Source organism: Brienomyrus brachyistius, chromosome 2 (genome assembly GCF_023856365.1).
Source record: "Brienomyrus brachyistius isolate T26 chromosome 2, BBRACH_0.4, whole genome shotgun sequence".
In the NCBI taxonomy this organism is placed as follows: Eukaryota; Metazoa; Chordata; class Actinopteri; order Osteoglossiformes; family Mormyridae; genus Brienomyrus; species Brienomyrus brachyistius.
In genome coordinates, this window is record NC_064534.1 from 34,630,333 (window position 1) to 34,652,535 (window position 22,203).

At 48.8% G+C, this 22,203-nt stretch overlaps 1 protein-coding gene and 31 non-coding genes across 32 annotated transcripts in view; 31 read left to right on the forward strand and 1 right to left on the reverse strand.

The window, feature by feature from the left end:
• The window catches only part of LOC125715668 (uncharacterized), a 416,660-nt gene that overhangs the window by 220,620 nt on the left and 173,837 nt on the right, over positions 1 to 22,203 (reverse strand). The gene's annotated exons all lie outside the window — the stretch shown is intronic.
• On the forward strand, positions 382 to 452 carry trnag-gcc (transfer RNA glycine (anticodon GCC)). The gene has a single exon. It is a non-coding gene; the product is annotated as a tRNA-Gly (tRNA).
• Positions 1,014 to 1,085, forward strand: trnaq-uug (transfer RNA glutamine (anticodon UUG)). The gene has a single exon. It is a non-coding gene; the product is annotated as a tRNA-Gln (tRNA).
• On the forward strand, positions 1,772 to 1,842 carry trnag-gcc (transfer RNA glycine (anticodon GCC)). The gene has a single exon. It is a non-coding gene; the product is annotated as a tRNA-Gly (tRNA).
• trnaq-uug (transfer RNA glutamine (anticodon UUG)) lies at positions 2,405 to 2,476 on the forward strand. The gene has a single exon. It is a non-coding gene; the product is annotated as a tRNA-Gln (tRNA).
• Positions 3,163 to 3,233, forward strand: trnag-gcc (transfer RNA glycine (anticodon GCC)). Its single transcript has one exon. It is a non-coding gene; the product is annotated as a tRNA-Gly (tRNA).
• trnaq-uug (transfer RNA glutamine (anticodon UUG)) lies at positions 3,795 to 3,866 on the forward strand. Its single transcript has one exon. It is a non-coding gene; the product is annotated as a tRNA-Gln (tRNA).
• Positions 4,553 to 4,623, forward strand: trnag-gcc (transfer RNA glycine (anticodon GCC)). Its single transcript has one exon. It is a non-coding gene; the product is annotated as a tRNA-Gly (tRNA).
• On the forward strand, positions 5,186 to 5,257 carry trnaq-uug (transfer RNA glutamine (anticodon UUG)). The gene has a single exon. It is a non-coding gene; the product is annotated as a tRNA-Gln (tRNA).
• On the forward strand, positions 5,944 to 6,014 carry trnag-gcc (transfer RNA glycine (anticodon GCC)). Its single transcript has one exon. It is a non-coding gene; the product is annotated as a tRNA-Gly (tRNA).
• Positions 6,577 to 6,648, forward strand: trnaq-uug (transfer RNA glutamine (anticodon UUG)). Its single transcript has one exon. It is a non-coding gene; the product is annotated as a tRNA-Gln (tRNA).
• On the forward strand, positions 7,335 to 7,405 carry trnag-gcc (transfer RNA glycine (anticodon GCC)). Its single transcript has one exon. It is a non-coding gene; the product is annotated as a tRNA-Gly (tRNA).
• trnaq-uug (transfer RNA glutamine (anticodon UUG)) lies at positions 7,968 to 8,039 on the forward strand. Its single transcript has one exon. It is a non-coding gene; the product is annotated as a tRNA-Gln (tRNA).
• trnag-gcc (transfer RNA glycine (anticodon GCC)) lies at positions 8,726 to 8,796 on the forward strand. Its single transcript has one exon. It is a non-coding gene; the product is annotated as a tRNA-Gly (tRNA).
• On the forward strand, positions 9,358 to 9,429 carry trnaq-uug (transfer RNA glutamine (anticodon UUG)). Its single transcript has one exon. It is a non-coding gene; the product is annotated as a tRNA-Gln (tRNA).
• Positions 10,116 to 10,186, forward strand: trnag-gcc (transfer RNA glycine (anticodon GCC)). Its single transcript has one exon. It is a non-coding gene; the product is annotated as a tRNA-Gly (tRNA).
• Positions 10,749 to 10,820, forward strand: trnaq-uug (transfer RNA glutamine (anticodon UUG)). The gene has a single exon. It is a non-coding gene; the product is annotated as a tRNA-Gln (tRNA).
• Positions 11,507 to 11,577, forward strand: trnag-gcc (transfer RNA glycine (anticodon GCC)). Its single transcript has one exon. It is a non-coding gene; the product is annotated as a tRNA-Gly (tRNA).
• trnaq-uug (transfer RNA glutamine (anticodon UUG)) lies at positions 12,139 to 12,210 on the forward strand. The gene has a single exon. It is a non-coding gene; the product is annotated as a tRNA-Gln (tRNA).
• trnag-gcc (transfer RNA glycine (anticodon GCC)) lies at positions 12,897 to 12,967 on the forward strand. Its single transcript has one exon. It is a non-coding gene; the product is annotated as a tRNA-Gly (tRNA).
• Positions 13,530 to 13,601, forward strand: trnaq-uug (transfer RNA glutamine (anticodon UUG)). Its single transcript has one exon. It is a non-coding gene; the product is annotated as a tRNA-Gln (tRNA).
• Positions 14,288 to 14,358, forward strand: trnag-gcc (transfer RNA glycine (anticodon GCC)). Its single transcript has one exon. It is a non-coding gene; the product is annotated as a tRNA-Gly (tRNA).
• trnaq-uug (transfer RNA glutamine (anticodon UUG)) lies at positions 14,921 to 14,992 on the forward strand. The gene has a single exon. It is a non-coding gene; the product is annotated as a tRNA-Gln (tRNA).
• Positions 15,679 to 15,749, forward strand: trnag-gcc (transfer RNA glycine (anticodon GCC)). Its single transcript has one exon. It is a non-coding gene; the product is annotated as a tRNA-Gly (tRNA).
• Positions 16,311 to 16,382, forward strand: trnaq-uug (transfer RNA glutamine (anticodon UUG)). Its single transcript has one exon. It is a non-coding gene; the product is annotated as a tRNA-Gln (tRNA).
• Positions 17,069 to 17,139, forward strand: trnag-gcc (transfer RNA glycine (anticodon GCC)). The gene has a single exon. It is a non-coding gene; the product is annotated as a tRNA-Gly (tRNA).
• On the forward strand, positions 17,702 to 17,773 carry trnaq-uug (transfer RNA glutamine (anticodon UUG)). Its single transcript has one exon. It is a non-coding gene; the product is annotated as a tRNA-Gln (tRNA).
• Positions 18,460 to 18,530, forward strand: trnag-gcc (transfer RNA glycine (anticodon GCC)). The gene has a single exon. It is a non-coding gene; the product is annotated as a tRNA-Gly (tRNA).
• trnag-gcc (transfer RNA glycine (anticodon GCC)) lies at positions 19,851 to 19,921 on the forward strand. Its single transcript has one exon. It is a non-coding gene; the product is annotated as a tRNA-Gly (tRNA).
• Positions 20,484 to 20,555, forward strand: trnaq-uug (transfer RNA glutamine (anticodon UUG)). The gene has a single exon. It is a non-coding gene; the product is annotated as a tRNA-Gln (tRNA).
• trnag-gcc (transfer RNA glycine (anticodon GCC)) lies at positions 21,242 to 21,312 on the forward strand. Its single transcript has one exon. It is a non-coding gene; the product is annotated as a tRNA-Gly (tRNA).
• trnaq-uug (transfer RNA glutamine (anticodon UUG)) lies at positions 21,875 to 21,946 on the forward strand. Its single transcript has one exon. It is a non-coding gene; the product is annotated as a tRNA-Gln (tRNA).

Below are 22,203 nucleotides of genomic sequence, written 5' to 3' on the forward strand. Positions count from 1 at the left end.
CACGCATTTCTCTTAGCTGACAATTCTGCAGCAATTGGACTGGCAAAGTATACGTTGACATACACAATTTGCTCAAAGAGCGTAGTAGTTCTTGAAGAAAAATCCAACCCGCGTTGTAAAACCGTGCTGCCTTCTGATGCTCTTTACAACTTTCTGATGGAACTAGCTTTTTTCGAGGCATTTATTGGAAAAGTCGACGGAGTTGTCAAGTATCCCGAAGCAGCACTTCCACTAGAAGGTCCCAGAGTTCTTGTGCTTCAAGCATTTCAATTTATAAATATTCCGTTGATCTTAACAGTTGTGTGAAATGAGGTGTCATCACTCCGTTTCTGCTTTAGGAATTTTTCCGGTCTTTCGGCGGAAAGTCGGTCTCGTGTGTTTGCATTGGTGGTTCAGTGGTAGAGTTCTCGCCTGCCACGCGGGAGGCCCGGGTTCGATTCCCGGCCAATGCAAAGCTGCTCTTTTAACCACTGTACACTCAGCGCTGAACTCCAGCTAATTCAGTCTTATCTCAAGACAGGTACTCCACATTTCCGCTCAAACCCTGGCAAGCGGAGCCCTGAGGCTGGCTCATTACAGTTCCCCTAGCTAAAAACTACACAGAGGCATCTCAGCTTCACACTTCTGACCACCTTCTTGCCCATCCTTGCATCTCTGCACTTTCTCACACATTCCACTGTCTGACATATTGTCTTTGTTGAGCAACAGTCTCGTGTTAGCTTGAGAAGAGCCTCTCACCTGACTCGTGTACCGTACTATGGCTTAAAATCGGACACTTTTCATAGCTTGCTGCTGCTTAAGGTCGACGTTCACGGCATGTGGCTCAGGTGGGGAGATGGGCTCCAAAGAAAGAGGCAGAAAACGGCAAGAGTGGAGCTCACGAATGTGCCGGAATAGCTCAGTTGGGAGAGCGTTAGACTGAAGATCTAAAGGTCCCTGGTTCAATCCCGGTTTTGGCAGCACGTGACATGCGTTTTGGAGCTCGTCTCCGCCTGGGTTGCAATGCACCAGCTGGTTCCATGGTGTAATGGTTAGCACTCTGGGCTTTGAATCCAGCGATCCGAGTTCAAATCTCGGTGGGACCTATCATGGGCTCAGTTTTGCGCCCCATGGCGCACTCTGGCTCAAAAACATTTCTTTTGCACTTTTTGCATGTGATGTAGCCGACCTTTTCTGCCGCTTGGCCGGTTAGCCCTGCTGGTTAGAGCGTGGTGCTAATCACGCCAAGGTCATGGGTTCGATCCCCGTACGGGCCGTGCTTTCTCTTTCTCCCGGTGGTGGGAGTGCTTGGAGATCAGAGGTAAAGAAAATGAAAGTGTCAGACGTGATTATAAGAACACAGATATGCCACATTCACCTGTGTCGTGGTGAGCGAAAGAAATGGAGGATACACGCATTTCTCTTAGCTGACAATTCTGCAGCAATTGGACTGGCAAAGTATATGTTGACATACACAATTTGCTCAAAGAGCGTAGTAGTTCTTGAAGAAAAATCCAACCCACGTTGTAAAACCGTGCTGCCTTCTGATGCTCTTTACAACTTTCTGATGGAACTAGCTTTTTTCGAGGCATTTATTGGAAAAGTCGACGGAGTTGTCAAGTATCCCGAAGCAGCACTTCCACTAGAAGGTCCCAGAGTTCTTGTGCTTCAAGCATTTCAATTTATAAATATTCCGTTGATCTTAACAGTTGTGTGAAATGAGCTGTCATCACTCCGTTTCTGCTTTAGGAATTTTTCCGGTCTTTCGGCGGAAAGTCGGTCTCGTGTGTTTGCATTGGTGGTTCAGTGGTAGAATTCTCGCCTGCCACGCGGGAGGCCCGGGTTCGATTCCCGGCCAATGCAAAGCTGCTCTTTTAACGACTGTACACTCAGCGCTGAACTCCAGCTAATTCAGTCTTATCTCAAGACAGGTACTCCACATTTCCGCTCAACCCCTGGCAAGCGGAGCCCTGAGGCTGGCTCATTACAGTTCCCCTAGCTAAAAACTACACAGAGGCATCTCAGCTTCACACTTCTGACCACCTTCTTGCCCATCCTTGCATCTCTGCACTTTCTCACACATTCCACTGTCTGACATATTGTCTTTGTTGAGCAACAGTCTCGTGTTAGCTTGAGAAGAGCCTCTCACCTGACTCGTGTACCGTACTATGGCTTAAAATCGGACACTTTTCATAGCTTGCTGCTGCTTAAGGTCGACATTCACGGCATGTGGCTCAGGTGGGGAGATGGGCTCCAAAGAAAGAGGCAGAAAACGGCAAGAGTGGAGCTCACGAATGTGCTGGAATAGCTCAGTTGGGAGAGCGTTAGACTGAAGATCTAAAGGTCCCTGGTTCAATCCCGGGTTTTGGCAGCACGTGACATGCGTTTTGGAGCTCGTCTCCGCCTGGGCTGCAATGCACCAGCTGGTTCCATGGTGTAATGGTTAGCACTCTGGGCTTTGAATCCAGCGATCCGAGTTCAAATCTCGGTGGGACCTATCATGGGCTCAGTTTTGCGCCCCATGGCGCACTCTGGCTCAAAAACATTTCTTTTGCACTTTTTGCATGTGATGTAGCCGACCTTTTCTGCCGCTTGGCCGGTTAGCCCAGCTGGTTAGAGCGTGGTGCTAATCACGCCAAGGTCATGGGTTCGATCCCCGTACGGGCCGTGCTTTCTCTTTCTCCCGGTGGTGGGAGTGCTTGGAGATCAGAGGTAAAGAAAATGAAAGTGTCAGACGTGATTATAAGAACACAGATATGCCACATTCACCTGTGTCGTGGTGAGCGAAAGAAATGGAGGATACACGCATTTCTCTTAGCTGACAATTCTGCAGCAATTGGACTGGCAAAGTATACGTTGACATACACAATTTGCTCAAAGAGCGTAGTAGTTCTTGAAGAAAAATCCAACCCGCGTTGTAAAACCGTGCTGCCTTCTGATGCTCTTTACAACTTTCTGATGGAACTAGCTTTTTTCGAGGCATTTATTGGAAAAGTCGACGGAGTTGTCAAGTATCCCGAAGCAGCACTTCCACTAGAAGGTCCCAGAGTTCTTGTGCTTCAAGCATTTCAATTTATAAATATTCCGTTGATCTTAACAGTTGTGTGAAATGAGGTGTCATCACTCCGTTTCTGCTTTAGGAATTTTTCCGGTCTTTCGGCGGAAAGTCGGTCTCGTGTGTTTGCATTGGTGGTTCAGTGGTAGAATTCTCGCCTGCCACGCGGGAGGCCCGGGTTCGATTCCCGGCCAATGCAAAGCTGCTCTTTTAACCACTGTACACTCAGCGCTGAACTCCAGCTAATTCAGTCTTATCTCAAGACAGGTACTCCACATTTCCGCTCAAACCCTGGCAAGCGGAGCCCTGAGGCTGGCTCATTACAGTTCCCCTAGCTAAAAACTACACAGAGGCATCTCAGCTTCACACTTCTGACCACCTTCTTGCCCATCCTTGCATCTCTGCACTTTCTCACACATTCCACTGTCTGACATATTGTCTTTGTTGAGCAACAGTCTCGTGTTAGCTTGAGAAGAGCCTCTCACCTGACTCGTGTACCGTACTATGGCTTAAAATCGGACACTTTTCATAGCTTGCTGCTGCTTAAGGTCGACGTTCACGGCATGTGGCTCAGGTGGGGAGATGGGCTCCAAAGAAAGAGGCAGAAAACGGCAAGAGTGGAGCTCACGAATGTGCCGGAATAGCTCAGTTGGGAGAGCGTTAGACTGAAGATCTAAAGGTCCCTGGTTCAATCCCGGTTTTGGCAGCACGTGACATGCGTTTTGGAGCTCGTCTCCGCCTGGGTTGCAATGCACCAGCTGGTTCCATGGTGTAATGGTTAGCACTCTGGGCTTTGAATCCAGCGATCCGAGTTCAAATCTCGGTGGGACCTATCATGGGCTCAGTTTTGCGCCCCATGGCGCACTCTGGCTCAAAAACATTTCTTTTGCACTTTTTGCATGTGATGTAGCCGACCTTTTCTGCCGCTTGGCCGGTTAGCCCTGCTGGTTAGAGCGTGGTGCTAATCACGCCAAGGTCATGGGTTCGATCCCCGTACGGGCCGTGCTTTCTCTATCTCCCGGTGGTGGGAGTGCTTGGAGATCAGAGGTAAAGAAAATGAAAGTGTCAGACGTGATTATAAGAACACAGATATGCCACATTCACCTGTGTCGTGGTGAGCGAAAGAAATGGAGGATACACGCATTTCTCTTAGCTGACAATTCTGCAGCAATTGGACTGGCAAAGTATATGTTGACATACACAATTTGCTCAAAGAGCGTAGTAGTTCTTGAAGAAAAATCCAACCCACGTTGTAAAACCGTGCTGCCTTCTGATGCTCTTTACAACTTTCTGATGGAACTAGCTTTTTTCGAGGCATTTATTGGAAAAGTCGACGGAGTTGTCAAGTATCCCGAAGCAGCACTTCCACTAGAAGGTCCCAGAGTTCTTGTGCTTCAAGCATTTCAATTTATAAATATTCCGTTGATCTTAACAGTTGTGTGAAATGAGCTGTCATCACTCCGTTTCTGCTTTAGGAATTTTTCCGGTCTTTCGGCGGAAAGTCGGTCTCGTGTCTTTGCATTGGTGGTTCAGTGGTAGAATTCTCGCCTGCCACGCGGGAGGCCCGGGTTCGATTCCCGGCCAATGCAAAGCTGCTCTTTTAACAACTGTACACTCAGCGCTGAACTCCAGCTGATTCAGTCTTATCTCAAGACAGGTACTCCACATTTCCGCTCAACCCCTGGCAAGCGGATCCCTGAGGCTGGCTCATTACAGTTCCCCTAGCTAAAAACTACACAGAGGCATCTCAGCTTCACACTTCTGACCACCTTCTTGCCCATCCTTGCATCTCTGCACTTTCTCACACATTCCACTGTCTGACATATTGTCTTTGTTGAGCAACAGTCTCGTGTTAGCTTGAGAAGAGCCTCTCACCTGACTCGTGTACCGTACTATGGCTTAAAATCGGACACTTTTCATAGCTTGCTGCTGCTTAAGGTCGACATTCACGGCATGTGGCTCAGGTGGGGAGATGGGCTCCAAAGAAAGAGGCAGAAAACGGCAAGAGTGGAGCTCACGAATGTGCCGGAATAGCTCAGTTGGGAGAGCGTTAGACTGAAGATCTAAAGGTCCCTGGTTCAATCCCGGGTTTTGGCAGCACGTGACATGCGTTTTGGAGCTCGTCTCCGCCTGGGCTGCAATGCACCAGCTGGTTCCATGGTGTAATGGTTAGCACTCTGGGCTTTGAATCCAGCGATCCGAGTTCAAATCTCGGTGGGACCTATCATGGGCTCAGTTTTGCGCCCCATGGCGCACTCTGGCTCAAAAACATTTCTTTTGCACTTTTTGCATGTGATGTAGCCGACCTTTTCTGCCGTTTGGCCGGTTAGCTCAGCTGGTTAGAGCGTGGTGCTAATCACGCCAAGGTCATGGGTTCGATCCCCGTACGGGCCATGCTTTCTCTTTCTCCCGGTGGTGGGAGTGCTTGGAGATCAGAGGTAAAGAAAATGAAAGTGTCAGACGTGATTATAAGAACACAGATATGCCACATTCACCTGTGTCGTGGTGAGCGAAAGAAATGGAGGATACACGCATTTCTCTTAGCTGACAATTCTGCAGCAATTGGACTGGCAAAGTATACGTTGACATACACAATTTGCTCAAAGAGCGTAGTAGTTCTTGAAGAAAAATCCAACCCGCGTTGTAAAACCGTGCTGCCTTCTGATGCTCTTTACAACTTTCTGATGGAACTAGCTTTTTTCGAGGCATTTATTGGAAAAGTCGACGGAGTTGTCAAGTATCCCGAAGCAGCACTTCCACTAGAAGGTCCCAGAGTTCTTGTGCTTCAAGCATTTCAATTTATAAATATTCCGTTGATCTTAACAGTTGTGTGAAATGAGCTGTCATCACTCCGTTTCTGCTTTAGGAATTTTTCCGGTCTTTCGGCGGAATGTCGGTCGCGTGTGTTTGCATTGGTGGTTCAGTGGTAGAATTCTCGCCTGCCACGCGGGAGGCCCGGGTTCGATTCCCGGCCAATGCAAAGCTGCTCTTTTAACGACTGTACACTCAGCGCTGAACTCCAGCTAATTCAGTCTTATCTCAAGACAGGTACTCCACATTTCCGCTCAACCCCTGGCAAGCGGAGCCCTGAGGCTGGCTCATTACAGTTCCCCTAGCTAAAAACTACACAGAGGCATCTCAGCTTCACACTTCTGACCACCTTCTTGCCCATCCTTGCATCTCTGCACTTTCTCACACATTCCACTGTCTGACATATTGTCTTTGTTGAGCAACAGTCTCGTGTTAGCTTGAGAAGAGCCTCTCACCTGACTCGTGTACCGTACTATGGCTTAAAATCGGACACTTTTCATAGCTTGCTGCTGCTTAAGGTCGACATTCACGGCATGTGGCTCAGGTGGGGAGATGGGCTCCAAAGAAAGAGGCAGAAAACGGCAAGAGTGGAGCTCACGAATGTGCCGGAATAGCTCAGTTGGGAGAGCGTTAGACTGAAGATCTAAAGGTCCCTGGTTCAATCCCGGGTTTTGGCAGCACGTGACATGCGTTTTGGAGCTCGTCTCCGCCTGGGCTGCAATGCACCAGCTGGTTCCATGGTGTAATGGTTAGCACTCTGGGCTTTGAATCCAGCGATCCGAGTTCAAATCTCGGTGGGACCTATCATGGGCTCAGTTTTGCGCCCCATGGCGCACTCTGGCTCAAAAACATTTCTTTTGCACTTTTTGCATGTGATGTAGCCGACCTTTTCTGCCGCTTGGCCGGTTAGCCCAGCTGGTTAGAGCGTGGTGCTAATCACGCCAAGGTCATGGGTTCGATCCCCGTACGGGCCGTGCTTTCTCTTTCTCCCGGTGGTGGGAGTGCTTGGAGATCAGAGGTAAAGAAAATGAAAGTGTCAGACGTGATTATAAGAACACAGATATGCCACATTCACCTGTGTCGTGGTGAGCGAAAGAAATGGAGGATACACGCATTTCTCTTAGCTGACAATTCTGCAGCAATTGGACTGGCAAAGTATACGTTGACATACACAATTTGCTCAAAGAGCGTAGTAGTTCTTGAAGAAAAATCCAACCCGCGTTGTAAAACCGTGCTGCCTTCTGATGCTCTTTACAACTTTCTGATGGAACTAGCTTTTTTCGAGGCATTTATTGGAAAAGTCGACGGAGTTGTCAAGTATCCCGAAGCAGCACTTCCACTAGAAGGTCCCAGAGTTCTTGTGCTTCAAGCATTTCAATTCATAAATATTCCGTTGATCTTAACAGTTGTGTGAAATGAGCTGTCATCACTCCGTTTCTGCTTTAGGAATTTTTCCGGTCTTTCGGCGGAAAGTCGGTCTCGTGTGTTTGCATTGGTGGTTCAGTGGTAGAATTCTCGCCTGCCACGCGGGAGGCCCGGGTTCGATTCCCGGCCAATGCAAAGCTGCTCTTTTAACGACTGTACACTCAGCGCTGAACTCCAGCTAATTCAGTCTTATCTCAAGACAGGTACTCCACATTTCCGCTCAACCCCTGGCAAGCGGAGCCCTGAGGCTGGCTCATTACAGTTCCCCTAGCTAAAAACTACACAGAGGCATCTCAGCTTCACACTTCTGACCACCTTCTTGCCCATCCTTGCATCTCTGCACTTTCTCACACATTCCACTGTCTGACATATTGTCTTTGTTGAGCAACAGTCTCGTGTTAGCTTGAGAAGAGCCTCTCACCTGACTCGTGTACCGTACTATGGCTTAAAATCGGACACTTTTCATAGCTTGCTGCTGCTTAAGGTCGACATTCACGGCATGTGGCTCAGGTGGGGAGATGGGCTCCAAAGAAAGAGGCAGAAAACGGCAAGAGTGGAGCTCACGAATGTGCCGGAATAGCTCAGTTGGGAGAGCGTTAGACTGAAGATCTAAAGGTCCCTGGTTCAATCCCGGGTTTTGGCAGCACGTGACATGCGTTTTGGAGCTCGTCTCCGCCTGGGCTGCAATGCACCAGCTGGTTCCATGGTGTAATGGTTAGCACTCTGGGCTTTGAATCCAGCGATCCGAGTTCAAATCTCGGTGGGACCTATCATGGGCTCAGTTTTGCGCCCCATGGCGCACTCTGGCTCAAAAACATTTCTTTTGCACTTTTTGCATGTGATGTAGCCGACCTTTTCTGCCGCTTGGCCGGTTAGCCCAGCTGGTTAGAGCGTGGTGCTAATCACGCCAAGGTCATGGGTTCGATCCCCGTACGGGCCGTGCTTTCTCTTTCTCCCGGTGGTGGGAGTGCTTGGAGATCAGAGGTAAAGAAAATGAAAGTGTCAGACGTGATTATAAGAACACAGATATGCCACATTCACCTGTGTCGTGGTGAGCGAAAGAAATGGAGGATACACGCATTTCTCTTAGCTGACAATTCTGCAGCAATTGGACTGGCAAAGTATACGTTGACATACACAATTTGCTCAAAGAGCGTAGTAGTTCTTGAAGAAAAATCCAACCCGCGTTGTAAAACCGTGCTGCCTTCTGATGCTCTTTACAACTTTCTGATGGAACTAGCTTTTTTCGAGGCATTTATTGGAAAAGTCGACGGAGTTGTCAAGTATCCCGAAGCAGCACTTCCACTAGAAGGTCCCAGAGTTCTTGTGCTTCAAGCATTTCAATTTATAAATATTCCGTTGATCTTAACAGTTGTGTGAAATGAGGTGTCATCACTCCGTTTCTGCTTTAGGAATTTTTCCGGTCTTTCGGCGGAAAGTCGGTCTCGTGTGTTTGCATTGGTGGTTCAGTGGTAGAGTTCTCGCCTGCCACGCGGGAGGCCCGGGTTCGATTCCCGGCCAATGCAAAGCTGCTCTTTTAACCACTGTACACTCAGCGCTGAACTCCAGCTAATTCAGTCTTATCTCAAGACAGGTACTCCACATTTCCGCTCAAACCCTGGCAAGCGGAGCCCTGAGGCTGGCTCATTACAGTTCCCCTAGCTAAAAACTACACAGAGGCATCTCAGCTTCACACTTCTGACCACCTTCTTGCCCATCCTTGCATCTCTGCACTTTCTCACACATTCCACTGTCTGACATATTGTCTTTGTTGAGCAACAGTCTCGTGTTAGCTTGAGAAGAGCCTCTCACCTGACTCGTGTACCGTACTATGGCTTAAAATCGGACACTTTTCATAGCTTGCTGCTGCTTAAGGTCGACGTTCACGGCATGTGGCTCAGGTGGGGAGATGGGCTCCAAAGAAAGAGGCAGAAAACGGCAAGAGTGGAGCTCACGAATGTGCCGGAATAGCTCAGTTGGGAGAGCGTTAGACTGAAGATCTAAAGGTCCCTGGTTCAATCCCGGTTTTGGCAGCACGTGACATGCGTTTTGGAGCTCGTCTCCGCCTGGGTTGCAATGCACCAGCTGGTTCCATGGTGTAATGGTTAGCACTCTGGGCTTTGAATCCAGCGATCCGAGTTCAAATCTCGGTGGGACCTATCATGGGCTCAGTTTTGCGCCCCATGGCGCACTCTGGCTCAAAAACATTTCTTTTGCACTTTTTGCATGTGATGTAGCCGACCTTTTCTGCCGCTTGGCCGGTTAGCCCTGCTGGTTAGAGCGTGGTGCTAATCACGCCAAGGTCATGGGTTCGATCCCCGTACGGGCCGTGCTTTCTCTTTCTCCCGGTGGTGGGAGTGCTTGGAGATCAGAGGTAAAGAAAATGAAAGTGTCAGACGTGATTATAAGAACACAGATATGCCACATTCACCTGTGTCGTGGTGAGCGAAAGAAATGGAGGATACACGCATTTCTCTTAGCTGACAATTCTGCAGCAATTGGACTGGCAAAGTATATGTTGACATACACAATTTGCTCAAAGAGCGTAGTAGTTCTTGAAGAAAAATCCAACCCACGTTGTAAAACCGTGCTGCCTTCTGATGCTCTTTACAACTTTCTGATGGAACTAGCTTTTTTCGAGGCATTTATTGGAAAAGTCGACGGAGTTGTCAAGTATCCCGAAGCAGCACTTCCACTAGAAGGTCCCAGAGTTCTTGTGCTTCAAGCATTTCAATTTATAAATATTCCGTTGATCTTAACAGTTGTGTGAAATGAGCTGTCATCACTCCGTTTCTGCTTTAGGAATTTTTCCGGTCTTTCGGCGGAAAGTCGGTCTCGTGTGTTTGCATTGGTGGTTCAGTGGTAGAATTCTCGCCTGCCACGCGGGAGGCCCGGGTTCGATTCCCGGCCAATGCAAAGCTGCTCTTTTAACGACTGTACACTCAGCGCTGAACTCCAGCTAATTCAGTCTTATCTCAAGACAGGTACTCCACATTTCCGCTCAACCCCTGGCAAGCGGAGCCCTGAGGCTGGCTCATTACAGTTCCCCTAGCTAAAAACTACACAGAGGCATCTCAGCTTCACACTTCTGACCACCTTCTTGCCCATCCTTGCATCTCTGCACTTTCTCACACATTCCACTGTCTGACATATTGTCTTTGTTGAGCAACAGTCTCGTGTTAGCTTGAGAAGAGCCTCTCACCTGACTCGTGTACCGTACTATGGCTTAAAATCGGACACTTTTCATAGCTTGCTGCTGCTTAAGGTCGACATTCACGGCATGTGGCTCAGGTGGGGAGATGGGCTCCAAAGAAAGAGGCAGAAAACGGCAAGAGTGGAGCTCACGAATGTGCCGGAATAGCTCAGTTGGGAGAGCGTTAGACTGAAGATCTAAAGGTCCCTGGTTCAATCCCGGGTTTTGGCAGCACGTGACATGCGTTTTGGAGCTCGTCTCCGCCTGGGCTGCAATGCACCAGCTGGTTCCATGGTGTAATGGTTAGCACTCTGGGCTTTGAATCCAGCGATCCGAGTTCAAATCTCGGTGGGACCTATCATGGGCTCAGTTTTGCGCCCCATGGCGCACTCTGGCTCAAAAACATTTCTTTTGCACTTTTTGCATGTGATGTAGCCGACCTTTTCTGCCGCTTGGCCGGTTAGCCCAGCTGGTTAGAGCGTGGTGCTAATCACGCCAAGGTCATGGGTTCGATCCCCGTACGGGCCGTGCTTTCTCTTTCTCCCGGTGGTGGGAGTGCTTGGAGATCAGAGGTAAAGAAAATGAAAGTGTGAGACGTGATTATAAGAACACAGATATGCCACATTCACCTGTGTCGTGGTGAGCGAAAGAAATGGAGGATACACGCATTTCTCTTAGCTGACAATTCTGCAGCAATTGGACTGGCAAAGTATACGTTGACATACACAATTTGCTCAAAGAGCGTAGTAGTTCTTGAAGAAAAATCCAACCCGCGTTGTAAAACCGTGCTGCCTTCTGATGCTCTTTACAACTTTCTGATGGAACTAGCTTTTTTCGAGGCATTTATTGGAAAAGTCGACGGAGTTGTCAAGTATCCCGAAGCAGCACTTCCACTAGAAGGTCCCAGAGTTCTTGTGCTTCAAGCATTTCAATTTATAAATATTCCGTTGATCTTAACAGTTGTGTGAAATGAGGTGTCATCACTCCGTTTCTGCTTTAGGAATTTTTCCGGTCTTTCGGCGGAAAGTCGGTCTCGTGTGTTTGCATTGGTGGTTCAGTGGTAGAATTCTCGCCTGCCACGCGGGAGGCCCGGGTTCGATTCCCGGCCAATGCAAAGCTGCTCTTTTAACCACTGTACACTCAGCGCTGAACTCCAGCTAATTCAGTCTTATCTCAAGACAGGTACTCCACATTTCCGCTCAAACCCTGGCAAGCGGAGCCCTGAGGCTGGCTCATTACAGTTCCCCTAGCTAAAAACTACACAGAGGCATCTCAGCTTCACACTTCTGACCACCTTCTTGCCCATCCTTGCATCTCTGCACTTTCTCACACATTCCACTGTCTGACATATTGTCTTTGTTGAGCAACAGTCTCGTGTTAGCTTGAGAAGAGCCTCTCACCTGACTCGTGTACCGTACTATGGCTTAAAATCGGACACTTTTCATAGCTTGCTGCTGCTTAAGGTCGACGTTCACGGCATGTGGCTCAGGTGGGGAGATGGGCTCCAAAGAAAGAGGCAGAAAACGGCAAGAGTGGAGCTCACGAATGTGCCGGAATAGCTCAGTTGGGAGAGCGTTAGACTGAAGATCTAAAGGTCCCTGGTTCAATCCCGGTTTTGGCAGCACGTGACATGCGTTTTGGAGCTCGTCTCCGCCTGGGTTGCAATGCACCAGCTGGTTCCATGGTGTAATGGTTAGCACTCTGGGCTTTGAATCCAGCGATCCGAGTTCAAATCTCGGTGGGACCTATCATGGGCTCAGTTTTGCGCCCCATGGCGCACTCTGGCTCAAAAACATTTCTTTTGCACTTTTTGCATGTGATGTAGCCGACCTTTTCTGCCGCTTGGCCGGTTAGCCCTGCTGGTTAGAGCGTGGTGCTAATCACGCCAAGGTCATGGGTTCGATCCCCGTACGGGCCGTGCTTTCTCTATCTCCCGGTGGTGGGAGTGCTTGGAGATCAGAGGTAAAGAAAATGAAAGTGTCAGACGTGATTATAAGAACACAGATATGCCACATTCACCTGTGTCGTGGTGAGCGAAAGAAATGGAGGATACACGCATTTCTCTTAGCTGACAATTCTGCAGCAATTGGACTGGCAAAGTATATGTTGACATACACAATTTGCTCAAAGAGCGTAGTAGTTCTTGAAGAAAAATCCAACCCACGTTGTAAAACCGTGCTGCCTTCTGATGCTCTTTACAACTTTCTGATGGAACTAGCTTTTTTCGAGGCATTTATTGGAAAAGTCGACGGAGTTGTCAAGTATCCCGAAGCAGCACTTCCACTAGAAGGTCCCAGAGTTCTTGTGCTTCAAGCATTTCAATTTATAAATATTCCGTTGATCTTAACAGTTGTGTGAAATGAGCTGTCATCACTCCGTTTCTGCTTTAGGAATTTTTCCGGTCTTTCGGCGGAAAGTCGGTCTCGTGTCTTTGCATTGGTGGTTCAGTGGTAGAATTCTCGCCTGCCACGCGGGAGGCCCGGGTTCGATTCCCGGCCAATGCAAAGCTGCTCTTTTAACAACTGTACACTCAGCGCTGAACTCCAGCTGATTCAGTCTTATCTCAAGACAGGTACTCCACATTTCCGCTCAACCCCTGGCAAGCGGATCCCTGAGGCTGGCTCATTACAGTTCCCCTAGCTAAAAACTACACAGAGGCATCTCAGCTTCACACTTCTGACCACCTTCTTGCCCATCCTTGCATCTCTGCACTTTCTCACACATTCCACTGTCTGACATATTGTCTTTGTTGAGCAACAGTCTCGTGTTAGCTTGAGAAGAGCCTCTCACCTGACTCGTGTACCGTACTATGGCTTAAAATCGGACACTTTTCATAGCTTGCTGCTGCTTAAGGTCGACATTCACGGCATGTGGCTCAGGTGGGGAGATGGGCTCCAAAGAAAGAGGCAGAAAACGGCAAGAGTGGAGCTCACGAATGTGCCGGAATAGCTCAGTTGGGAGAGCGTTAGACTGAAGATCTAAAGGTCCCTGGTTCAATCCCGGGTTTTGGCAGCACGTGACATGCGTTTTGGAGCTCGTCTCCGCCTGGGCTGCAATGCACCAGCTGGTTCCATGGTGTAATGGTTAGCACTCTGGGCTTTGAATCCAGCGATCCGAGTTCAAATCTCGGTGGGACCTATCATGGGCTCAGTTTTGCGCCCCATGGCGCACTCTGGCTCAAAAACATTTCTTTTGCACTTTTTGCATGTGATGTAGCCGACCTTTTCTGCCGTTTGGCCGGTTAGCTCAGCTGGTTAGAGCGTGGTGCTAATCACGCCAAGGTCATGGGTTCGATCCCCGTACGGGCCATGCTTTCTCTTTCTCCCGGTGGTGGGAGTGCTTGGAGATCAGAGGTAAAGAAAATGAAAGTGTCAGACGTGATTATAAGAACACAGATATGCCACATTCACCTGTGTCGTGGTGAGCGAAAGAAATGGAGGATACACGCATTTCTCTTAGCTGACAATTCTGCAGCAATTGGACTGGCAAAGTATACGTTGACATACACAATTTGCTCAAAGAGCGTAGTAGTTCTTGAAGAAAAATCCAACCCGCGTTGTAAAACCGTGCTGCCTTCTGATGCTCTTTACAACTTTCTGATGGAACTAGCTTTTTTCGAGGCATTTATTGGAAAAGTCGACGGAGTTGTCAAGTATCCCGAAGCAGCACTTCCACTAGAAGGTCCCAGAGTTCTTGTGCTTCAAGCATTTCAATTTATAAATATTCCGTTGATCTTAACAGTTGTGTGAAATGAGCTGTCATCACTCCGTTTCTGCTTTAGGAATTTTTCCGGTCTTTCGGCGGAATGTCGGTCGCGTGTGTTTGCATTGGTGGTTCAGTGGTAGAATTCTCGCCTGCCACGCGGGAGGCCCGGGTTCGATTCCCGGCCAATGCAAAGCTGCTCTTTTAACGACTGTACACTCAGCGCTGAACTCCAGCTAATTCAGTCTTATCTCAAGACAGGTACTCCACATTTCCGCTCAACCCCTGGCAAGCGGAGCCCTGAGGCTGGCTCATTACAGTTCCCCTAGCTAAAAACTACACAGAGGCATCTCAGCTTCACACTTCTGACCACCTTCTTGCCCATCCTTGCATCTCTGCACTTTCTCACACATTCCACTGTCTGACATATTGTCTTTGTTGAGCAACAGTCTCGTGTTAGCTTGAGAAGAGCCTCTCACCTGACTCGTGTACCGTACTATGGCTTAAAATCGGACACTTTTCATAGCTTGCTGCTGCTTAAGGTCGACATTCACGGCATGTGGCTCAGGTGGGGAGATGGGCTCCAAAGAAAGAGGCAGAAAACGGCAAGAGTGGAGCTCACGAATGTGCCGGAATAGCTCAGTTGGGAGAGCGTTAGACTGAAGATCTAAAGGTCCCTGGTTCAATCCCGGGTTTTGGCAGCACGTGACATGCGTTTTGGAGCTCGTCTCCGCCTGGGCTGCAATGCACCAGCTGGTTCCATGGTGTAATGGTTAGCACTCTGGGCTTTGAATCCAGCGATCCGAGTTCAAATCTCGGTGGGACCTATCATGGGCTCAGTTTTGCGCCCCATGGCGCACTCTGGCTCAAAAACATTTCTTTTGCACTTTTTGCATGTGATGTAGCCGACCTTTTCTGCCGCTTGGCCGGTTAGCCCAGCTGGTTAGAGCGTGGTGCTAATCACGCCAAGGTCATGGGTTCGATCCCCGTACGGGCCGTGCTTTCTCTTTCTCCCGGTGGTGGGAGTGCTTGGAGATCAGAGGTAAAGAAAATGAAAGTGTCAGACGTGATTATAAGAACACAGATATGCCACATTCACCTGTGTCGTGGTGAGCGAAAGAAATGGAGGATACACGCATTTCTCTTAGCTGACAATTCTGCAGCAATTGGACTGGCAAAGTATACGTTGACATACACAATTTGCTCAAAGAGCGTAGTAGTTCTTGAAGAAAAATCCAACCCGCGTTGTAAAACCGTGCTGCCTTCTGATGCTCTTTACAACTTTCTGATGGAACTAGCTTTTTTCGAGGCATTTATTGGAAAAGTCGACGGAGTTGTCAAGTATCCCGAAGCAGCACTTCCACTAGAAGGTCCCAGAGTTCTTGTGCTTCAAGCATTTCAATTTATAAATATTCCGTTGATCTTAACAGTTGTGTGAAATGAGGTGTCATCACTCCGTTTCTGCTTTAGGAATTTTTCCGGTCTTTCGGCGGAAAGTCGGTCTCGTGTGTTTGCATTGGTGGTTCAGTGGTAGAATTCTCGCCTGCCACGCGGGAGGCCCGGGTTCGATTCCCGGCCAATGCAAAGCTGCTCTTTTAACCACTGTACACTCAGCGCTGAACTCCAGCTAATTCAGTCTTATCTCAAGACAGGTACTCCACATTTCCGCTCAAACCCTGGCAAGCGGAGCCCTGAGGCTGGCTCATTACAGTTCCCCTAGCTAAAAACTACACAGAGGCATCTCAGCTTCACACTTCTGACCACCTTCTTGCCCATCCTTGCATCTCTGCACTTTCTCACACATTCCACTGTCTGACATATTGTCTTTGTTGAGCAACAGTCTCGTGTTAGCTTGAGAAGAGCCTCTCACCTGACTCGTGTACCGTACTATGGCTTAAAATCGGACACTTTTCATAGCTTGCTGCTGCTTAAGGTCGACGTTCACGGCATGTGGCTCAGGTGGGGAGATGGGCTCCAAAGAAAGAGGCAGAAAACGGCAAGAGTGGAGCTCACGAATGTGCCGGAATAGCTCAGTTGGGAGAGCGTTAGACTGAAGATCTAAAGGTCCCTGGTTCAATCCCGGTTTTGGCAGCACGTGACATGCGTTTTGGAGCTCGTCTCCGCCTGGGTTGCAATGCACCAGCTGGTTCCATGGTGTAATGGTTAGCACTCTGGGCTTTGAATCCAGCGATCCGAGTTCAAATCTCGGTGGGACCTATCATGGGCTCAGTTTTGCGCCCCATGGCGCACTCTGGCTCAAAAACATTTCTTTTGCACTTTTTGCATGTGATGTAGCCGACCTTTTCTGCCGCTTGGCCGGTTAGCCCTGCTGGTTAGAGCGTAGTGCTAATCACGCCAAGGTCATGGGTTCGATCCCCGTACGGGCCGTGCTTTCTCTTTCTCCCGGTTGTGGGAGTGCTTGGAGATCAGAGGTAAAGAAAATGAAAGTGTCAGACGTGATTATAAGAACACAGATATGCCACATTCACCTGTGTCGTGGTGAGCGAAAGAAATGGAGGATACACGCATTTCTCTTAGCTGACAATTCTGCAGCAATTGGACTGGCAAAGTATATGTTGACATACACAATTTGCTCAAAGAGCGTAGTAGTTCTTGAAGAAAAATCCAACCCACGTTGTAAAACCGTGCTGCCTTCTGATGCTCTTTACAACTTTCTGATGGAACTAGCTTTTTTCGAGGCATTTATTGGAAAAGTCGACGGAGTTGTCAAGTATCCCGAAGCAGCACTTCCACTAGAAGGTCCCAGAGTTCTTGTGCTTCAAGCATTTCAATTTATAAATATTCCGTTGATCTTAACAGTTGTGTGAAATGAGCTGTCATCACTCCGTTTCTGCTTTAGGAATTTTTCCGGTCTTTCGGCGGAAAGTCGGTCTCGTGTGTTTGCATTGGTGGTTCAGTGGTAGAATTCTCGCCTGCCACGCGGGAGGCCCGGGTTCGATTCCCGGCCAATGCAAAGCTGCTCTTTTAACAACTGTACACTCAGCGCTGAACTCTAGCTAATTCAGTCTTATCTCAAGACAGGTACTCCACATTTCCGCTCAACCCCTGGCAAGCGGATCCCTGAGGCTGGCTCATTACAGTTCCCCTAGCTAAAAACTACACAGAGGCATCTCAGCTTCACACTTCTGACCACCTTCTTGCCCATCCTTGCATCTCTGCACTTTCTCACACATTCCACTGTCTGACATATTGTCTTTGTTGAGCAACAGTCTCGTGTTAGCTTGAGAAGAGCCTCTCACCTGACTCGTGTACCGTACTATGGCTTAAAATCGGACACTTTTCATAGCTTGCTGCTGCTTAAGGTCGACATTCACGGCATGTGGCTCAGGTGGGGAGATGGGCTCCAAAGAAAGAGGCAGAAAACGGCAAGAGTGGAGCTCACGAATGTGCCGGAATAGCTCAGTTGGGAGAGCGTTAGACTGAAGATCTAAAGGTCCCTGGTTCAATCCCGGGTTTTGGCAGCACGTGACATGCGTTTTGGAGCTCGTCTCCGCCTGGGCTGCAATGCACCAGCTGGTTCCATGGTGTAATGGTTAGCACTCTGGGCTTTGAATCCAGCGATCCGAGTTCAAATCTCGGTGGGACCTATCATGGGCTCAGTTTTGCGCCCCATGGCGCACTCTGGCTCAAAAACATTTCTTTTGCACTTTTTGCATGTGATGTAGCCGACCTTTTCTGCCGCTTGGCCGGTTAGCTCAGCTGGTTAGAGCGTGGTGCTAATCACGCCAAGGTCATGGGTTCGATCCCCGTACGGGCCATGCTTTCTCTTTCTCCCGGTGGTGGGAGTGCTTGGAGATCAGAGGTAAAGAAAATGAAAGTGTCAGACGTGATTATAAGAACACAGATATGCCACATTCACCTGTGTCGTGGTGAGCGAAAGAAATGGAGGATACACGCATTTCTCTTAGCTGACAATTCTGCAGCAATTGGACTGGCAAAGTATACGTTGACATACACAATTTGCTCAAAGAGCGTAGTAGTTCTTGAAGAAAAATCCAACCCGCGTTGTAAAACCGTGCTGCCTTCTGATGCTCTTTACAACTTTCTGATGGAACTAGCTTTTTTCGAGGCATTTATTGGAAAAGTCGACGGAGTTGTCAAGTATCCCGAAGCAGCACTTCCACTAGAAGGTCCCAGAGTTCTTGTGCTTCAAGCATTTCTATTTATAAATATTCCGTTGATCTTAACAGTTGTGTGAAATGAGCTGTCATCACTCCGTTTCTGCTTTAGGAATTTTTCCGGTCTTTCGGCGGAAAGTCGGTCTCGTGTGTTTGCATTGGTGGTTCAGTGGTAGAATTCTCGCCTGCCACGCGGGAGGCCCGGGTTCGATTCCCGGCCAATGCAAAGCTGCTCTTTTAACAACTGTACACTCAGCGCTGAACTCCAGCTAATTCAGTCTTATCTCAAGACAGGTACTCCACATTTCCGCTCAACCCCTGGCAAGCGGAGCCCTGAGGCTGGCTCATTACAGTTCCCCTAGCTAAAAACTACACAGAGGCATCTCAGCTTCACACTTCTGACCACCTTCTTGCCCATCCTTGCATCTCTGCACTTTCTCACACATTCCACTGTCTGACATATTGTCTTTGTTGAGCAACAGTCTCGTGTTAGCTTGAGAAGAGCCTCTCACCTGACTCGTGTACCGTACTATGGCTTAAAATCGGACACTTTTCATAGCTTGCTGCTGCTTAAGGTCGACGTTCACGGCATGTGGCTCAGGTGGGGAGATGGGCTCCAAAGAAAGAGGCAGAAAACGGCAAGAGTGGAGCTCACGAATGTGCCGGAATAGCTCAGTTGGGAGAGCGTTAGACTGAAGATCTAAAGGTCCCTGGTTCAATCCCGGGTTTTGGCAGCACGTGACATGCGTTTTGGAGCTCGTCTCCGCCTGGGCTGCAATGCACCAGCTGGTTCCATGGTGTAATGGTTAGCACTCTGGGCTTTAAATCCAGCGATCCGAGTTCAAATCTCGGTGGGACCTATCATAGGCTCAGTTTTGCGCCCCATGGCGCACTCTGGCTCAAAAACATTTCTTTTGCACTTTTTGCATGTGATGTAGCCAACCTTTTCTGCCGCTTGGCCGGTTAGCTCAGCTGGTTGGAGCGTGGTGCTAATCACGCCAAGGTCATGGGTTCGATCCCCGTACGGGCCATGCTTTCTCTTTCTCCCGGTGGTGGGAGTGCTTGGAGATCAGAGGTAAAGAAAATGAAAGTGTCAGACGTGATTATAAGAACACAGATATGCCACATTCACCTGTGTCGTGGTGAGTGAAAGAAATGGAGGATACACACATTTCTCTTAGCTGACAATTCTGCAGCAATTGGACTGGCAAAGTATACGTTGACATACACAATTTGCTCAAAGAGCGTAGTAGTTCTTGAAGAAAAATCCAACCCGCGTTGTAAAACCGTGCTGCCTTCTGATGCTCTTTACAACTTTCTGATGGAACTAGCTTTTTTCGAGGCATTTATTGGAAAAGTCGACGGAGTTGTCAAGTATCCCGAAGCAGCACTTCCACTAGAAGGTCCCAGAGTTCTTGTGCTTCAAGCATTTCAATTTATAAATATTCCGTTGATCTTAACAGTTGTGTGAAATGAGCTGTCATCACTCCGTTTCTGCTTTAGGAATTTTTCCGGTCTTTCGGCGGAATGTCGGTCTCGTGTGTTTGCATTGGTGGTTCAGTGGTAGAATTCTCGCCTGCCATGCGGGAGGCCCGGGTTCGATTCCCGGCCAATGCAAAGCTGCTCTTTTAACAACTGTACACTCAGCGCTGAACTCCAGCTGATTCAGTCTTATCTCAAGACAGGTACTCCACATTTCCGCTCAACCCCTGGCAAGCGGATCCCTGAGGCTGGCTCATTACAGTTCCCCTAGCTAAAAACTACACAGAGGCATCTCAGCTTCACACTTCTGACCACCTTCTTGCCCATCCTTGCATCTCTGCACTTTCTCACACATTCCACTGTCTGACATATTGTCTTTGTTGAGCAACAGTCTCGTGTTAGCTTGAGAAGAGCCTCTCACCTGACTCGTGTACCGTACTATGGCTTAAAATCGGACACTTTTCATAGCTTGCTGCTGCTTAAGGTCGACATTCACGGCATGTGGCTCAGGTGGGGAGATGGGCTCCAAAGAAAGAGGCAGAAAACGGCAAGAGTGGAGCTCACGAATGTGCCGGAATAGCTCAGTTGGGAGAGCGTTAGACTGAAGATCTAAAGGTCCCTGGTTCAATCCCGGGTTTTGGCAGCACGTGACATGCGTTTTGGAGCTCGTCTCCGCCTGGGCTGCAATGCACCAGCTGGTTCCATGGTGTAATGGTTAGCACTCTGGGCTTTGAATCCAGCGATCCGAGTTCAAATCTCGGTGGGACCTATCATGGGCTCAGTTTTGCGCCCCATGGCGCACTCTGGCTCAAAAACATTTCTTTTGCACTTTTTGCATGTGATGTAGCCGACCTTTTCTGCCGTTTGGCCGGTTAGCTCAGCTGGTTAGAGCGTGGTGCTAATCACGCCAAGGTCATGGGTTCGATCCCCGTACGGGCCATGCTTTCTCTTTCTCCCGGTGGTGGGAGTGCTTGGAGATCAGAGGTAAAGAAAATGAAAGTGTCAGACGTGATTATAAGAACACAGATATGCCACATTCACCTGTGTCGTGGTGAGCGAAAGAAATGGAGGATACACGCATTTCTCTTAGCTGACAATTCTGCAGCAATTGGACTGGCAAAGTATACGTTGACATACACAATTTGCTCAAAGAGCGTAGTAGTTCTTGAAGAAAAATCCAACCCGCGTTGTAAAACCGTGCTGCCTTCTGATGCTCTTTACAACTTTCTGATGGAACTAGCTTTTTTCGAGGCATTTATTGGAAAAGTCGACGGAGTTGTCAAGTATCCCGAAGCAGCACTTCCACTAGAAGGTCCCAGAGTTCTTGTGCTTCAAGCATTTCAATTTATAAATATTCCGTTGATCTTAACAGTTGTGTGAAATGAGCTGTCATCACTCCGTTTCTGCTTTAGGAATTTTTCCGGTCTTTCGGCGGAATGTCGGTCGCGTGTGTTTGCATTGGTGGTTCAGTGGTAGAATTCTCGCCTGCCACGCGGGAGGCCCGGGTTCGATTCCCGGCCAATGCAAAGCTGCTCTTTTAACCACTGTACACTCAGCGCTGAACTCCAGCTAATTCAGTCTTATCTCAAGACAGGTACTCCACATTTCCGCTCAAACCCTGGCAAGCGGAGCCCTGAGGCTGGCTCATTACAGTTCCCCTAGCTAAAAACTACACAGAGGCATCTCAGCTTCACACTTCTGACCACCTTCTTGCCCATCCTTGCATCTCTGCACTTTCTCACACATTCCACTGTCTGACATATTGTCTTTGTTGAGCAACAGTCTCGTGTTAGCTTGAGAAGAGCCTCTCACCTGACTCGTGTACCGTACTATGGCTTAAAATCGGACACTTTTCATAGCTTGCTGCTGCTTAAGGTCGACATTCACGGCATGTGGCTCAGGTGGGGAGATGGGCTCCAAAGAAAGAGGCAGAAAACGGCAAGAGTGGAGCTCACGAATGTGCCGGAATAGCTCAGTTGGGAGAGCGTTAGACTGAAGATCTAAAGGTCCCTGGTTCAATCCCGGGTTTTGGCAGCACGTGACATGCGTTTTGGAGCTCGTCTCCGCCTGGGCTGCAATGCACCAGCTGGTTCCATGGTGTAATGGTTAGCACTCTGGGCTTTGAATCCAGCGATCCGAGTTCAAATCTCGGTGGGACCTATCATGGGCTCAGTTTTGCGCCCCATGGCGCACTCTGGCTCAAAAACATTTCTTTTGCACTTTTTGCATGTGATGTAGCCGACCTTTTCTGCCGCTTGGCCGGTTAGCCCAGCTGGTTAGAGCGTGGTGCTAATCACGCCAAGGTCATGGGTTCGATCCCCGTACGGGCCGTGCTTTCTCTTTCTCCCGGTGGTGGGAGTGCTTGGAGATCAGAGGTAAAGAAAATGAAAGTGTCAGACGTGATTATAAGAACACAG